Source organism: Sturnus vulgaris, chromosome 2 (assembly GCF_052056855.1).
Source record: "Sturnus vulgaris isolate bStuVul1 chromosome 2, bStuVul1.hap1, whole genome shotgun sequence".
NCBI classification, from domain to species: domain Eukaryota; kingdom Metazoa; phylum Chordata; class Aves; order Passeriformes; family Sturnidae; genus Sturnus; species Sturnus vulgaris.
This window is the reverse complement of record NC_142244.1, coordinates 83643942-83661447: the sequence shown is the minus strand read 5'-3', so window position 1 is coordinate 83661447 and position 17506 is coordinate 83643942. Positions and strand designations below refer to the sequence as shown.

At 37.4% G+C, this 17506-nt stretch overlaps 1 long non-coding RNA gene across 2 annotated transcripts in view; it reads left to right on the top strand.

Moving 5' to 3' along the window:
- Positions 1–3068: 3068 nt before the first annotated feature.
- LOC148224874 (uncharacterized) overlaps positions 3069–17506 on the top strand; it is an 86169-nt gene continuing 71731 nt past the window's right edge. For both annotated transcript variants that reach the window (XR_015801596.1, XR_015801597.1), the window contains exons 1-2: positions 3069–3180; positions 4505–4670. This is a non-coding gene — a long non-coding RNA (uncharacterized LOC148224874). The remainder of the gene's footprint in view (positions 3181–4504; positions 4671–17506) is intronic.

Sequence of the window (17506 nt, the reverse complement as noted above, 5' to 3'; positions counted from 1 at the left end):
TCTGTTGTTGTATCTTCCAACCAGATGCATAAAGCTCCTTTCTCAAATAGGCCTCTAAATCATTTTTTTTCCTCACAAACGACATGAATCACCACCCATATACTAACAATTTGCCTCATTTCTCAATCCATCTTCTTTAGACAGACCACACCCTGAGCTAAGTCTGGGTTCTTTCCCACGTACTAAAAGTCCCTGCTAGCAACCAGACTGTCACCATCTCCATGACCTCTGGAAACATGCAGTTAGGTCATTCACCAGGGATGTAGGAGTCCTGGGCTGAAATACACTGCTAGCATGACTCAGAACAGAGGTATGGTTATGATTTCAGGTTAGTACCCTGTCAGCTATTTTCTGTTGGAGTTTTATCACTTTTGGTAGATGAAACAGCTATTGCTCAGAAAAGCCTCTAAAGTTTGGGAACCAGCAGTCTAGGGAGTCAGGCTGCAACACTGCTCACTAGTCACGTGCAGAGGCATTATCCAGTTGTTCAGTGACAGAGGGAATCATTTAGGGAATTCTCCTTTAATATGGAGGGCATAGTTCAAGTCTCAGGAGAGACTGCAAGCCCATTTGCACAGCTTCAATCTTATTTGAGGCCTCTGACCCTCACATTGTCCCTGTTTGCCACATCCTAAAGTGGGAGATTGGGTCTTACTGGAAATGCACTCTTCTCTGAGATTTTGTCTTGCGCTGAGATCCCAAACACCTCCCTAAAAGTGGACAGTGGACTCCTTCAGGAGGTTTCTTATTTCAGAAATCAAGACACCCTCTGGGGCCAATGTCAGAGAGAGGCATCAGCAGCACCAATCAGACAGATTTAGACGAGAAGATGCACAACAAAGAGCCTGACTGCTTCTGAAGATCCAAAAGAGACGAATCTGTCAATTTTTGCTCTAAATGGGAAGCTGAACTTTAAGTCGTGGCTTAACCAAAGGGCAGCATATGGCAGCACTACAGCTGTGTGAAATCCACATGCACTTCACACTGGCACTTTGACAAACGCTATTGTGTTACAAATGCTGGATGACACAGTAAGTCTGGGGCTGCATTCAGCTCTGCCCTACGAAGGCATAATTCCCACTGACTTCGTACACGTCTATACCAAAAAATGTATGGAAGTGCGTAGGACCGAAACAAATACACAGTGCTTGTACAGATTCCTTCTGGCAGGCTGAGCTGCATTTGATACGGTTAGACCCCTGTAGCAGGAAGTGTGAATGCTATAATATGGAACTGGAGGAAAAATTAGGGAATCCATGAGGTCTAGAAGACGCCTGGTGATTTTAAGACAAAACTTGAATTTCTGCACTGGAGCAACAGACATGCTGGCTGGTCATTATAAGGGGAACAGGGCTCCTCCTGCTGAGATCCATTTACTGTCTTTCATACTCAGCTTTTTGTCTCTCTGCCAGTTTCTACAAGGAAAGAAAGAATTCAGAGGGCTGGCTTTTTTTTTTTTTTTTTTTTTTCCTAGCGAAAGCCTACAGGAGGCCTAAAAAGAGCACTACACAAATATATCAGAGAAGAGATCATGTTGCAGGGAAGCTGTGGCTGCCAATGATGAGATGTTCAGTTTCTTAGCCACTTTAGGTCAGAAACCAGGTGTTATGTTGTTGATCCCATGGCTGCTTGCCATCCCCTGCCTCCTCCTGTAACAAACAGTCTCAGCCGAACAGCTTTCACAGCTCCAGATGTTTAAAAATACACTTTTAGAGCACTTGAACAAGAAAGTGCTCTTTGCAAAGTACTGCTTTTTGCGTTCAGTGGCAGAGCCGGTGCTGACTCTACGCTGATTTTTAGATGGCATTTTAAAAGCTTCAACAAGTCAGGACACATATTTGCTTTGCTGAAAACCTGCTTAACTCTTTCAGCACTGTGGTTTTTTAAGGCCTTTGTAGTTATATGAACATCAGGGGGATCCCCTGATGTTCATATAACTACAAAGGCCTTAAAACCCCAAACAGTGGAAAAGAAATTGGAAACCAGTGGCTTTTTTTCTTTTTTTTTCTTTTTTTTTGGAAAGAGTAAAGGCTGAAAGGAACGATGTTGTAAACATATCTATGAAATCAACTTATTTGTGCATTTTCTACCACTAAGAGCCAGAAAAAGCTGGCTCATACCAAATGGTCAGGCATCAGGGACAATTTTTGCAAAGGGTACAATAACTGCAGAAAATACCATCCCACTGGAGCATTTGGGGCACTTTATAACAGTCACAGATCTAAATTTATTAAGTCAAGTGACACTACAAACTGTGGGGTAAACGGAACAGGAGTTAAAAATCATTTAAGATCTAGGTAAAAATGTATCCTTATGTTAAAGACAAGTACTTTATGCTAAAAGAGGCAGAGCTGGTGCTGGCATCAAAGACAAGGATGTCAGCAGGAAGTGCCAAGGAAACAGCTGAGGCCTTGCACTTCAAAAAGCTTAACTCTGGGTGAGGGATGTTCCCACCAACAGTCAGGATTCACAGATGACATTTTCAGATGTCTTTGGTTTCTTGCATCCAGGCAGTCACATGATGGATCCTATGCCATATGTCTTTTCCATGGGCTTCAGTTTCTTAGGTGTCTATAACTGCTTTCAGTTCTCCACTATAAGATGGAGAAGAAAGCCTCGCTGGTTTGTCTTGTTATTTTAGAATTAGTTCCGTGAGATTTGGATGGATTCCTATTTCTCTTCCATCAGCAGAGACAATTTTTAGCTACTAAATGCAATGCTAACCAGTTTCTCTGACAAGGACATGGCTGACCCATCAGATCTTTGATAAATGATTGATTTAATCTAGAAATGTCTATTTATAAACTAATGCAAAAAAGAAAAATTAAGGATGAGTAAAGTAATTAAAAAGCAGTGTATTCCTGTTGGCAAGATCAATAAAATTACTGCTAGGTCAACAGAGAATTCAGCATTGCTCAATATGCTTCTTTTAGTGTTGTTCAAATAACACAGGTGTAAACTTTGGGTGACCTTATTTATTTCATGTTTAAGTGGGTCATTAAAGGAAACTGTGACATATTAAACTAATTGTTTTGTTTTTTTTTTAATTCCTTCCTTCTACTGTGAAGAGGAATAATAAGCTTCTTATCTTGAGCACCTAGAGTTCTTATCAAACTTATCCTGGTTTTGGAAAAACTCCGTATCCTCAGAAATGAGGCTGAATTTCCCCTAAAATCAGAGGTACAATCTTAAATCTATAATCTGAATGAGAGAAAGAGACATTCTATGACTTTAATGCCCTTCATTCATTTATTTGCTAAGGTGGGGCAGGAAACCTCAGTCTGAAGGGGTGGAGGAAGGGCGAGCAGCCTCAGGCAGAGCTGAGTAACATCTCTGTACTCCAGATGCAAAAAGACTTGTGGGCTTTGCAATGCTCAAACCTAAATTTTAGGTGTCTGGCTTCTGTTGTGGAATCCAAGACCCAAATGGTGCATGAATTCTCCATTGGACGCCTGAGGAGAAGAGTTAGGTGAATCACAACCTACCCAGCTAAATTCATCTATTATGTACAGACTCTGAAGCCAGTAGTGTTAAATTAAAAATTACATGGAGAACACTTGGCCTGTGGTTTACTTGAAAGAAAAAAAAAAAAAAAGAAACAAGTAAAAGTGTATATTTCTTTAAATTTTCTGCTGACAGACCAGAGATAATTAGCCTACAGCTGCAGACTGGGGAGAACAGCTCTTTTTTTTTTTTTTTCTGCCTAGAAGCAGCAGGTGAAAATCCTGAGAGAGAAGCTGGGTGCCACTGACTTAATTTAGTTGCTTAAATTGAAGGCAGCATATAACAACAGAAAGAAACAGGGAGGTGGCAAATATTCAAGACCAGGATTTCTAAAGAGTGGCACTTAAACAGAAATGGGAATACGAATAGAGAGAAGAAAGGATAAAAAATATGTACTTATGACATCCCTATAGTACCATAGTTACCTTTGAGATGTATCAGCTAGACACAAGCCCAGACTCAAAAGCAGTGCACTCTCATGAGAAATGTGATATGGTAATGGAGAATTATAAACACTAGAAGATGGAGGAGTGTTACAAAAATCCATCATGAACCTATACATTGCTAGACACGTATCTTATGCAAAAAAACCTTTCCCAGTTGTCCGATGTGCTCCCGCACATGGCTCTGCACCTTACAAAGGCCTGCTGCTTTGCAGGCATTCCTTGTGACCTCCAGATACTCATTTCTGTTGTGTGCCAAAACACAATCATGCATTGCTTGCAGCGTTTCTTGTATTGTGAGTAGTTTTATTTTAGAAATGTATTAACATGAAGATTATTTCATTTTTGTGAACGGGAAATTACTTATCTGTTTCAATAGGCAACATTTTAGTGATAATAGAAGGCAATCATAAAAATGACAACAAATTAACATAATTATCTGCCCACGTAAATTCTTACAATACCTTTTCTATTGGGCACTTGTTTGAAGAGGGTTTTTTTATCTGCATGAGATGATAAAATGTATAGAGATGAAATTGTTCAATTTTTTTTTCCAGGAGGATCTTCAAAGTAGTCTGATCACTGTATGCTGACATTTTAACGACATCAATGGGAGGACTTGTGGAGTAAGCCTCCTAAGTAAGTGTGGCAAAGTAAAGTGCAAGATTAAAATTCATTAAAATGGAAGGGTAGAAGTTGTCTTTCCAACACTTTCATTTGAAGGTAAGAAAGAATACTGTGCTGCTTTGTGAATCAGGAGATAAGGAATACTGGCTACTGACAATCACCAGTCTCTCCTTCTTCCCATGTGCTGTGTACACACACAGTCAGGTCTAACAAAGTGAGAGAAATCCTTGTCTTGGCATCTTAGTAAGTACAGTCAAATATAACTACAGCTTTGCATGATGGAAAGCCAGGTATGACTCCACAAAAGAAACATAGCTCTAGCCATACTTAATAGATAGGGATGGTGTGGCACAAATACTTGGAGCAATTGTCCAGAAACCGTAAAGTCACATTTGGACAGCCTTTACCCAAGATTAATATTCTAGCTATGAGAGGTCTCGCTAAGTAAGGCACAGATACAGGTGGAAAAAAAGCCACAAGTACCCAGTGGCCTAAGCTGTCTCTCTGTGCCCACACTCTGCTCCACCTGTGCAAACAACCAGAGCAGCAGGTAACCAGGAGTAGGTGCAGAGACAGTACCATGAAGGTCAAATCAGGAAACAAGCCTTTATTACTCTTATTTGTTTTGTTTATTATTTCCCCATTTTAAAATTTTTCATTGTGTCAAGTTAGGGAGGATTTGTTTCTTGAGATGCCATAACAAAGCATGCACGCCACCCAGTGCAATGTGTTACAGAATGTTGTGGGTTTTCTTTAAATACAACTCTAGCACTCGCTTTATTTGATATATCATCACATCAGCAAATTTATATGCTTTTGATTAAACTTTTTTTGGTTTAGAATGGCACCTCTTACTAACACATAAGAGCAGAGCCAAGTAGAATAGCAAACAGAAGGAGGAAGAATGCTGGAGGAAAAAAACCTGCAGTTCTTGGATAGCTGCTTACAGATTTTGTACAAAAACCTGTGAAGATCTCTTGTCACCGAACAAAAAAAATTGTTTTAGAGGTTTATAGGAAGTGTTAACAACTGCATACTAGGCATTATTTTCCCCTCGTTAAGCAAAATAAATAATGAAAGTACCAAGGCTTTTCAAAGATTCTTCCAAGAGGCAAGTGCCAGCTTTTTGTTTATTTATTTACGTTTATAAATTAGTGATATATTGGATGCAAAATCATTTGAAGGGTTGCATATTTATCCAGTGTGAATAAATCTCAAGGCCTGTGTTAAATTTATGACAGCACAGTGAAACTCAGCCATGCCCACACACCTGCATGAAGTGGGTGTTTTTGTTCCTTGGATCATGTGGATTATCTTCACTGTAAACTATGCATTAATAAAGAGCAGAGCAGGCACTTACCATATTCCCTTTTGGAATTAAGAAATAAAAGGCAACTTGCATACTTGGCTGCCTTTGAGGAGGCTTCTAGAAAAAAAAGTTCAGAAGGTAAATGAGAGGAATATAATGACTAACAAAATGAGGAAAAATACTGTGCCATTTTAAGTGCAAATGAATCTTGGAAATGCCACCCTAAAATGCTATTGAGTAGCTAAGTCTATGCAAAGTGTCTTTTGCTGGCCTTTTGAACAAATAAACAGCACAATCACCAAACCTAAAAATCCTCTTTTGTAGAGACATCAAATATAAATTATAACTTTCTGTTAATTTTAGACCTGACATGTGTATTTATAGGGAGGTAGAAAGGTCGTGACAACCAGTTTGATTTTTCCACCCATTCCGGCCTCAGGGAAGGAAAAAATCCAAGAAACCATTCCTGCTTGACACCTATCTCATCATCAGTTTTCAAAGTGCAGTGCAGTGGCAAGAAACAGTTTCATCAGGAGTTTGAAGAGCTGCTAGTGCAGAGGGCAGGTATTCCTCGATCAGGACAGGATGCAAGATTGGGGTGGATTTAGCAAGTGAGGACAATAATGTACAGATCCAGCAAGAAAAATGCAGAAGGGAATGCTGGTAGGCAGAGAGCAATGCTCTGCAGAAATCCACACTGTGTCCACTTAGTTCCCTATTCCCTGTACGGGCAGCTTGAAATCAGGATGGCTGTTCACAGAGTGTGGTACAAAGATATTAAAAACTAGTCTCAGCTAATCAGAAATATCCAGAAGATTTTAACCACTAAGCTCCATGGTGCTGGGAAAGTGGAAAAAAATACTGTTCTGTTGGCTATGTTTGATTTCTTACTCATTTTTGGTAGCATATACACCTGGTATAGAACAGATCAACCATTTTTTTACTATTCTATCAAAAAATGTTAAAGTATTTTCCATAACTTTTTTTTTTAATCAAAAATGTCACAGTAGTCTATATTAGTGCCACCTTGTTTTAAGGAAACATATTTACATTGTCACAAAATAATCACCTGTTTCAAAAGCCCTTCAGTGCTTTGTGGCTGTAGGCTTACATTGTGACTTGCAGGAGGATTTGTGGCTGCTGGGGGTTTTTTGTGCAACTTCCCTCAATTTTCTTAAGGCAGAGGAAAACTGCTGTGGATAGGCATGGAACCACAATCTTCCTTTTGTCTCTTCATTGTTTATGTGTGCTCACAATATAAAATATTATGTAATTTCAGAAGGATATAAATGAAAGAACTAATTGAAAAAAAGTAACCATCTATGTCTCACTTTAAACTTCATGCACAGCGAAAAATTAGGTAGTGGAATATATATTTTTTCTCTTTAGATTTGTATTTGAATATTTGTGTCAAAAAATCAAATTCAGCTAATCAAGTCTTCACCTTTGTGCATATACCTTTTCCCTGAGGCAGAATTATTAGACAGATTGTTGTACTATTGGTTTGTGGGGAAAAAAAAAAAAAAAAAGTGCCAAAAATAAGAAAATGCAACTTTTTTCAGTTTATTTTTTGCTGATTGGTCAGGATAAATACCATCTCTTCTCACATGTTTGACTGCTAAGTCTCATCTGATTTACCTCAATGAACTTTCATGCCAATTTACTCATGGGCCAACTTTGCTTGCAAAGTGCTAATTGAGAGAAGGCACCATTGCTCAAGGCTATCTGCTTTCTGGCTAGGACAGCTGATTTTACTGACAACGTTATCAGCCAATGTTTCCAACCCAGATGATGAAAATGGGAAGATTTGAACTGGGTCATCATTTTGATACAATTAATATTAAAATGTTTGTTGAGTTGCCAGGGTTTAAGTAATCTGCTAGTGGACCCTGGAAGTTTTACCATGGAGCATATCTGTGTCAGATTCAATTCAGGTATTCACAGGTCAGTTTAAACACCACAATTTCAAGTTTGTGTCTCTTTGTAGTAGAGCTCATTTAGGCACTCAGTTAGGCTTCGCTGACACTAGGCTCTTGTGCAAGAATTTAGGCAGAAGAGGTTCCTGGAGTACTTCATAACTGTGAAGGCCTTGGTCAGCTTTTAAAGGAACAGTTTACAAAAGCTCCTCCGAGGGAAAGCCTGGAGGTATCCTAACCCCACACAGTGAGGGTGCCAGGCAGCCATTGGGGTGGGTCACAGAGGTTACTGGAGATAAAGGAATTTTGCAAACCCCGCATAGACACTGCATGATTCAACACACCAAGACAGCAATGTGCTCACTCCACTGAGCAATTTAATGTCCTGGAGTAATGAAATGATAAGTCTGTTTCACACAATGGGCCTGTCAAAAAAACCCAATAATAATGATAATGGGATTCCTGTAGAAGAACTCTGGAAAGTTTTACTTGAAAGAATTAAATTTGTGGGGTTTTTTTTGATGCAAAATCATAATTAACTCAAATAAGCTCCCATAGCACATGGTGAAATAAAGATAATCAGTAACACTGAGAAATATTGATTCAGGCAATTTTACCCATTACACGTGGCTGACATTGTTAACTCCTGTTGTCCCTGTGAAACATTGTGGATTTCTGGAGAGGAAATCATAGCTTGGTCCAGAAAGTGTATACTTAATTTTACCCTAACTTAAGTTTCATTTATTTGTTGGTTTAGCCTCAAATTAGATGGAAATTAGAGTAGAGCCTTCAAATTAGACCTTATCTTTCACTTGCAGGTATACTGACCGTATACTAAAAGTAACGTACATATGCATGTTCCACAGTATGTGCTTTCATGTCCACACTCCTGTAATCTTCAGATGCTTGTATTTAATTAATACTTATTAAATTAATACTTGAGGGGAGAAAAAAGTGGTTAATATGTAAGAGCTGCTCTTTTTCAGAACAATAGCCATTTATAAAAAGCATGCAGAATATTTAAAACTAGTAAACCCAAATAGCCTCTTATATTTTCTTCATATTATGCATTCACACTCTACAAGAAGGTCTGTATACCTAGACTTTGACAGGTTGCAACATTTTTTTTTCTCTAGTTACAGTTCATTTTTGCAAACTTTGCTCAGGTAGAAAAGGATGAAGGATCACTCTGCTTCTATCTAATGAGCATTGCTACAATTATGCCCTCAAAATATTGCTTTAAATTTAAACAGTAAGATGGAGCCTCTGCGAGTGTGAATAAAGGTGTTTTATTATCACTACTAGTAGCATATAAGCTTTAAATAACTAATTATCTCAGGTTGTTGTTTTTTTTTTATCACACACTAAGTTTTGCTCTGTTTAACCACAAATTTAGGGTAAGCTTGTCACTAACACAGCAAATACATTAATAATATCCATTTCATTTTCAGCAGTAACAGGGCTGTATTATATTCAGCAATAGCCACTACAGAATAACTTGGTATGAAGCCATTTCTAGAATACAGCTTTCAAACTTTTTTTCAGAAATCATGCATAATGGGGGAATGAAATACAGTTGCAATACAAGAGTCATGTTTGGACAGTTATATGGTAATTGAATGCTGTATTTCCTGAAGTGAAATCCATACTTGAGTACTTGCAAATGTGAACGTAAGTTCCAAAATTTGCTGATTTTCTACCAAGACTTCTTGCCTGCTTTCTATTGTACTTGGTTCTAGTCTTATGTCAGAATATTTGATGTCACTGTAAAACAAAAGGAAGGCAATTCACAAGCATATATATTACCTTGTTAAGTTGAATTGCATTCCCCACTGAAAGATGAAGTTTTAAAAGCTCAATGTTTCTCAGTTTTATAAAGGATTTTGCAAGTGATGTTACATCTGTCCTGACACTTAAGAATAAATTGTCTTTATCACCTGACTTAGCTAAAGAATTGGTCAATTACTTGATTATTTTTCTCTCTATATAAAACCCTTAACCTTTGACTTTGAAATACTCATTTTTAAGTGCAGTACCAGCCTGTGGAAGGCTTGATAACAGCTCACAGGCCCAGATAAATATGATAATTCATTTAACCTTTATTTCAAATCCACTTATTTGTTACAGGCATCAATTACATCTAAGACCTTGAAGATGAATGTACAAGCTGCACTTGGATGTGTAGTTTGTGTGGTCAGGAGCATAAAGATATGAAGCACAGATGTAGTGCAAGCTGAAGCTGGCAGCACAGACAAGGTGTGAAATAGCAACCTTGCAGCTCAAATAGAAGGTCAATGAAACATTTTGAAGCTGGTTTAAGGTATCTGCTACTAGATTTTTTTTGTTTGCATTAAATATTTGTTGTTTTGATAGTTATTAATGTTTAGCTCATACAACTCAACATTTTTAGTTTTATTCAGCTGTAGACCTAGGGGATATTGTGCTCTATATCACAGAGATTCCATGTAAAACTATAGTTTTCTAATCCTATTAGAGCTGCATCTGTTATGATATTAATTGGTGGAAAATAGTATTTAATAGTTATCCTATTATACAGTCTTTTCCTTTATCACTGGTTTGTTTCATATCTCTAGAGCTCACATTTTCTTCTGGCTTTAGTTCAGTATGCTTGAAAAATCAGAGCCCCAACAAAGGCATGAATGGAAGCATGATATCCTCACCCCTTCTTCTTGGCTAGCACAAAGAAAGTGTAGTATATCTCTCCTTTGTTTCTAGGTAAGGATTTAGAATGGCTTTTAAAATATCTCAGATTACTTTTCTCACATTGTTTATCCAATATGACCAATCATAGCAGGCTGTCTTCCAATCCTCTTGTTTAACTTATCAGCTTGTTAGTTCTGTGGAATCTTTCTCATACATTTTTTCCCCTTCACACAACACTCACCACAGGTGAAATTCATTCCTGGGTCTGTAGCCGATTGAAAAGGATCACACGATAAGTTATTGCTTAAATTTATAGCAATATTATGAGGGCATAAATTATTTTTTAAGGACTTGGTATGGTCCTCTGAACAGGTGTGAGTTTTAACTATTAAGATAGAGTTATTTTCAGCTGGAAAACTTGCAGCTTTTCTGGTAGTTTCAAACCATTTAAATTTTCAGTCTCCTTGACTATAAATGCAGTTTGCAGTGAGTGAAGCCATGGTAATGTGATGCTTGAGCCTCATTTGTATGGAAGGCAAACAATGGCTGTTACAGAGTTTCAGAATGGTGTGGGGAACCAAATTATCCCATAGCTTCAGTATGAGAAATTCAATGAAAATATTTAAAAAATTCAGAAAATTAACTGACACCTGCGTGCTTGGTATTATCCACAGCTGAATTAAATGGGAGAAGCAGCTACAAAGAAAGTGATTATAATAATGATAAGAAAAAGAATGAACTAATTTCAGTGCTTGACTCATTTCTGTAGATTAATAGCTGATACTAGATTTGGTTTAAGGAAGATCAAGAAAATACTTTTTTTTCCCTCTAGAGAGAAAAGAAAAAAGGACAAACTTACATAAGTTCGAAGATTTTTTTGCTACTCTCAACGAAAAAACAACTTTCCTGTTGGAAACCTAAACATTTTCATTACACATTTTCTGTTCTATATCTCAGTTAAAAATTCAAGAAGATTAATTAATGTACAATATGATAAAATTGATGTAATTCTATATACAGGATTGTGGTTTCTGATACATGTAATTACAGCCCTCTACATAATATAAAGTTGAGATCTGTGCTGGAGACCTCAAGCTGGATATAGAGGTTTTCTTGTGGACCTGCAATGCAAGGCCTAGCACATTTCAAATACCATATAGTGTTTTATTTTCGGCAGTTCACTAAGAGGGTCTATTAAAAAAAAAGTCAGTGCTTTCACATCTCATGTTTTGAGCAAATTTGTATTTTGCAAATACAAATTAAGTATATCTTCTCATCAGGCTTCACGTGAAAAAGACTTGCCCTAGAATTGTCACTACCTGGCTGTGGCTTTGTGGAGCAGGCCCTCTTCCATAATGTGTCTTTTACTTTTTCCTCTGAGTACCTCTCCTTGCACTTGTGGTGAAACAAAACTTCCACAAAGGTGTGCCACATGTCCTGGTATGTTGATTGGCATTGTTTGTCACACAGTGGAGTGTCTACCTGGCTTACCTGGACTTGTCCTTAGCTGAGGTTGTGCCACTCTACCCACCAACAGGAGGGTAATACCTGAGGGGTAAATCTGCCACTGAGGATGCCTGCTAACAGAGGCATTTCTTCATGAAATGCTGCCCAGCAGCAATGTGCCTATGAAATAAAGATAGCTATTAACTAAACACAACTTTGTAATAATAATAATAATACCCCCGGATACAATATAAATAAAATTCAGAAATGAGCAGCAACTACAGCTGACTGAGGCAAAAGAATGGAGAAGAACCTTAATTAAAGGGAAAAAAAAATCACAATGTTTTTGCTTCAATATTGTTTCTTTGAAAGGTTGCTCTTTTTCTCAATGTTCCCTTCTATAATTTCAGTTTTCCTCTAGTGAAAAATATTTTAGCCTGCATTACATTCTTTTGTCTGTTCTTTTCTTACTTACGTTCACATGTTGTATTAAAACTTCTGATTCACTATCTATGATATCCAATAGTTGATATATTAGACCCTGTTACTGCATTCACTGTTCTTGCCATGCTTCCTTCCTCTCTTAATATCTGTCTTCACAATTCCTCCATCATAATCTTTGTTATTATCCTGTTTCTCTTGTGCCTTATCTCTGTTTCACTCATCTTTTCCATCCCTGCAGCTGGTCTCCCTCTGCTGTCACCTCTTTGGAGTCTGAAACTAGGCGTGTGTCATCAAAGAAATATTTCATATGCATTGATTTTTCCCTAAGTGCATCTGGTTGTCTCTTTAGTTTTACTACTTGATATTTCAGTACCACGAATGATAACATTTTTAAATGTTCAGTTTTGGTTCACTGTTTCATTCCTTCACAGGGAAAAAAAAAGTTTTATTGCATACCTGAAAAACTGACACCACTTGAAAAATCCCCAGTAGATTACACAAATGTTCATGATGATTTACTGTGTCCACACTAAAAGCTGACTTCAAAAAGAGGTTGTACACCATGTCTACGAGAACTGGCAATTTCTTATTCTGTGACTATCTCCTCCAAAGTTAGAGCAATTTGCTCTGTTGAGGAAAAGAAATTAACTCGGACTACTTCCACTGCAGTGGTAATGATGTCTGAGCTAACTATGTTAAGATAGTGGAGATAGCTCTGTGCTTCAGGGAACTCACTTCTGAGCAGCCATATCCTAGGAATAGTGAGATAATTAGGAAGCAGTTTCAGATAACTGATGGCAGAGCTTCTCATTTTAAAGGTATTTCTATATATGCTGGAAAAATGAGATTTCTGAATTAGTGGTTTCACATGCCTCAATTCCATCCTCTAAAAATCAAGCCCTTTAAAGCCAGGATGGTTACATGAAGTCAGAGCAATCAAAGTCATACAACACTGTTAAACAGAGTGGTACTATGAATGTTCTAAAGGGCATGTTTGGAATTACATTACCCCTGATTAACAGTGGCTTCCTTCGTTGTAAGGATGACAAAAACATTTCTGTCTTGGATGTGTGCAAAAATCCCTCGGGTGGTCAAACCTTAATAGTACCTCCATTTTCAACTGCTGGTTGTGAGATTTTTTTCTGTAGTGTTTCAGGGGGTGGGAAGCTTTTTTATTTCCTTTCACCTCAGAAAGCCTAATGGGGTGTCCAAGAAACCCCTGGAGAAATAAATCTAGACCTTCAGGACCTCTTCATTTTGTCTCTTCCAGACCTCTATTGACTATTTGAAACAATGATCAGTGAATGCTAAAAGTAAATGATTGGTGTATCAGTCTCTACCATATTAATCAATGATGTTTCTTTAAATGCTGGTTCACAGCTATTAAACAATGCATTTCTGGTGAGTGAAACAGGATTTTCATAAACAGCATATGGAGCTGACTGCAAACCAGATTTGCTTCTTACTTTTCTTGTAAAAAATCGAGCTGATTGCCAATATTAGGCAAAGTCGGTCATCTCTATGAGGTCTTTCTGGAACAAACAGATACGTTTATACATTTTTTTCCTTTGTTTTTTTCCCCCCTCACAACACCATTTTTCTCCTTAAAAATCTCATTTATGGTTGTATTTTAGCAGTAATTTAAAATAAACAAAATTAATTTTAAAAAGCTATGGGGAAGATATACCCAAACTGTTTTGAGAGGTTTTCATGTGTATTGCTCATGTATTTGAGGTTTTGCATGTGTATCCTGCCATTGAAAGAACAGCATAGAATAAATAAAAGATATTATTTTTTCCACCTGAAACCAGCATAGAGTTGAGTAAAGGGCACACTGTGTGGTGTATACTGTGAAGAGAAGTGCTTCCTTATTCCTGTTTCAGCGTGCTATACCTAAAGTGAGATCACATAAATGCAGAACACAGAAACCTGGGAGAACAGAAATCCAGTTACCTCGAGTGGGGGCATTACTGTCCTCTTCTGCCCCGCATCGTCATGAAAACCCCTTGAAGAGGGGCAGAGTTCTTATGAATATAAAGGAGCAAGCAAGAGAAAATAAAAGCATAGGAATTTACCTCTCCTTCCACATAGTTTTTATTATTATTTTCATCTCTTTTTCTTTTTAAAGGGAGGTGCCATACAGTCCATCAGATTTTAATGTGAAACATTTGTGCACATATTAAATCTTGTGATTGCAACTTGCCCAGCACTATTGAGTAATGATTTGAATGATGGTTATCTGCATATTCTATACTCTAAAATTATAATAGAAACTCTGAATATTGCATGTTGCTGTCGTTCTTCCCTGTCTCTGAGTAAATATATATTGAAATGAGTTAGAGTTCAAAAACATTACACTGGACTATGATTAAACCAAGATGTAGGGACATCTGTCAGAAACAACCTCATGGCTAATATTTTCACAGTAAAAATTCTCTTTATTTATATATAGAGTGAGAAAATGATTCTCATATATGATTTCCCCTTGTTTCAAGTACAGGCTTTTCCTGAGGAAAGGCAGTTGGCTCAGATTTTGACCCTTTGTCCCCTTTCGTTGTTTTCTTTGGCTACTTGTATAGCAAAAATTATTATTTTTTAAATTAGAGCCAATTATGTTACTGGCTGCACATGTCTGACAGACCATCAAAATTTAATTGCCACAAAAATTGCTTTCAAAAAATCAAAGTTACCTACGTAGTCTGCAAGATAAAGACTTACTCTGATTCTGCAGGCCTATTTGATAACAATATGTCACAAAATAGGGAAAATCCAAGGAAACTAGAGGTGATAATTGCTTATTATTGGTGCACCAGCACCAACATTCTTATAAACCCTCCCTCAAAGATTAATACAAGAATGTCAGCTCTAAATATTTTACAGTTTAATAGAAATCTGATTTATTTATGATTTGTTCTTCCCAGAACCAATGCTTACATAAAAAGCTAAGCTATATATAAATCTATGAAAATATAGAGGATGTAAAACAAGATTAGCATCTCTTTGTGCCAGAGAAGTATGCAATATGAAGTATTTTTGTTATGCCACTTTATCGACAAGTGCTTTACACATTTGACAATGTCATTTCTTTGAATGAATAGCATTTTAGATAACTCAGTGTAAATGTTTCCTCCTCTAATCAACATTATCCGAATTAGACCAGTGTCATGGAGACTGGTTAAAAAGAATTAAACTAATGATAAACATGAAGTGATTTAGTGTTAAGAACATTTTTCCAGCTCTTCAGCTGATAAAATGATTGAACCTGGAAAGTAGATAAAACAATCAAATACTATAAATATTCTCCCTCTACCTCACATATCTGAAGAATTAAAAGTCCATGATTAAATATACATTAAAACATACCCACAGAAATCTCGTTTTAACACAAAGCTGGGAAGAGTCAACTTGTCATTTTACACATAAATTGCTTTTGTTGTTATTTCAGTCTTGCAAAACAAAGATTATTGCTTGATTGCAGTGTAATTCTGACACCTGTGCAGCCCATTTTGTTTTTTAGCTAAAGTAGGTCATAGCTTCAACCTTAAACTTTGAGGGTGAGGATTATGTTCATTAAAGCTATAACCTGCCTTGACTCAACCAGTCTTTGATGTGTTGGATGGACATTAATAGAAAGAAGAAGTGCCATTCAAAACAAGAGGAAATGATGTTACTGCCTTGCATGAGCCTGTTTAGGTCTGGATCCAGCTTAATGATCTGAGCTTAATGGCAAAGTTCCTCCTGATGCCAGTGGAGCAGGAAACACAAGGGGAATAGACATAACAATTAGTTTTGCTTGCTTTTCACACAGAGTAGAACTTATAATACAGAAGGGGACCTCTGTGAAAATATAAATTTTTTGTATAGACAAAAAATCATCTATAATGTCAACTATAGTCCCTGAAAATAGTTAAACCCTCATGGGACATTTAGTGATTAATTTTATTTAAGGTAAAGAAAATAAAGCTTATGAATTACTGATTGCAGAGTATATGAATCAGTAGCAAGAAGCAATAGATCAGACTCTGACCTGCATTGGGGAGGAGCAGAAGTGGATTGCACTACATAATTTAGGTGTTCCTGCTGCCTCTGAATCTCCAGTATGAGAGTCTGTGTGACCTCCTGCACAAGTGCACGTGTGCCTGTATGTGTGCATGCATCCAGGGATATAAGGAAGCAAAATGGATGAGTAATTCCCATCTGACTGGAATGAAAACCTGAAGTATGGGGAGACAATTGAAATAAAGGGTAGATGGCATGAGCTTTTAAAACGGAAATCCCAATCTTACATGCCATGTAGGGAAATTAAGATTGTTCCTGACTGCCTCAGATCATTTCAGTTTAGGGAACAGGAAAGTTAAATGCTTTTTTGAACTGGAAGTCCATACTAAAAAAGATCTAGGCAAGTGTTTGTACCTATATTTTAGTTAGAGGTTTTCTTCTCTTCGAATAAAACCAAGACATGAACAGTGAAGGTCCTGACACACAAGCCAATAGGTCCCTCCACTTTGGGTGGTCAGGGGCCTCTCTACAGCGGGTGTACCACGGAGAGTGGCAATCCTGTGGTCAGGGGTTGGTAGCCACCTGAAATTAGTGATCACACTTCTGATCAACCTGCCCCAGAGGCCAGAACAGTCCTTATCAGCTGTTGGGAACATCAACACTTTCTTCAGTAGGTCCTTTGCAAATGAGATGCAGGATTCACTCACTGTCCTTCCTGCAGCAGAAGGGGATGCTCAAAAACTGTTAAACACTCCTTCCTCTATCTAGAAACCCTGATTTTCCAACATAATTTCAGTTTAATGCATTTTTTTTTTACCTGACTAAAATAGGTCTATACCCTATAGAAATGTAGCATCAAAGTGAAAGAAAGATTGCTAAGGGAGTTTTTTCTACTTTAACTCTGAAACTGACCTCACTGAAAAAAGTCTTGTTGCAATTACAGCTAATCGGCATGGAAATATTTTTGTCGTTTTTGTTTTTTGGTGTTTTTGCTTTGTTTTTTGGGGATTTTTTTGGTGTGTTTTTGGGTGGTTTTTGTTTGTTAGTTTGCTTTTGTTTTGTTTTGGTTTTGGGGTTTTTTTTTGTTTGTTTTCTGTAAAAAGATCTCCCAGAAGATTTTCTTACCTTATCAACTAGTGGACATAACTGTATAA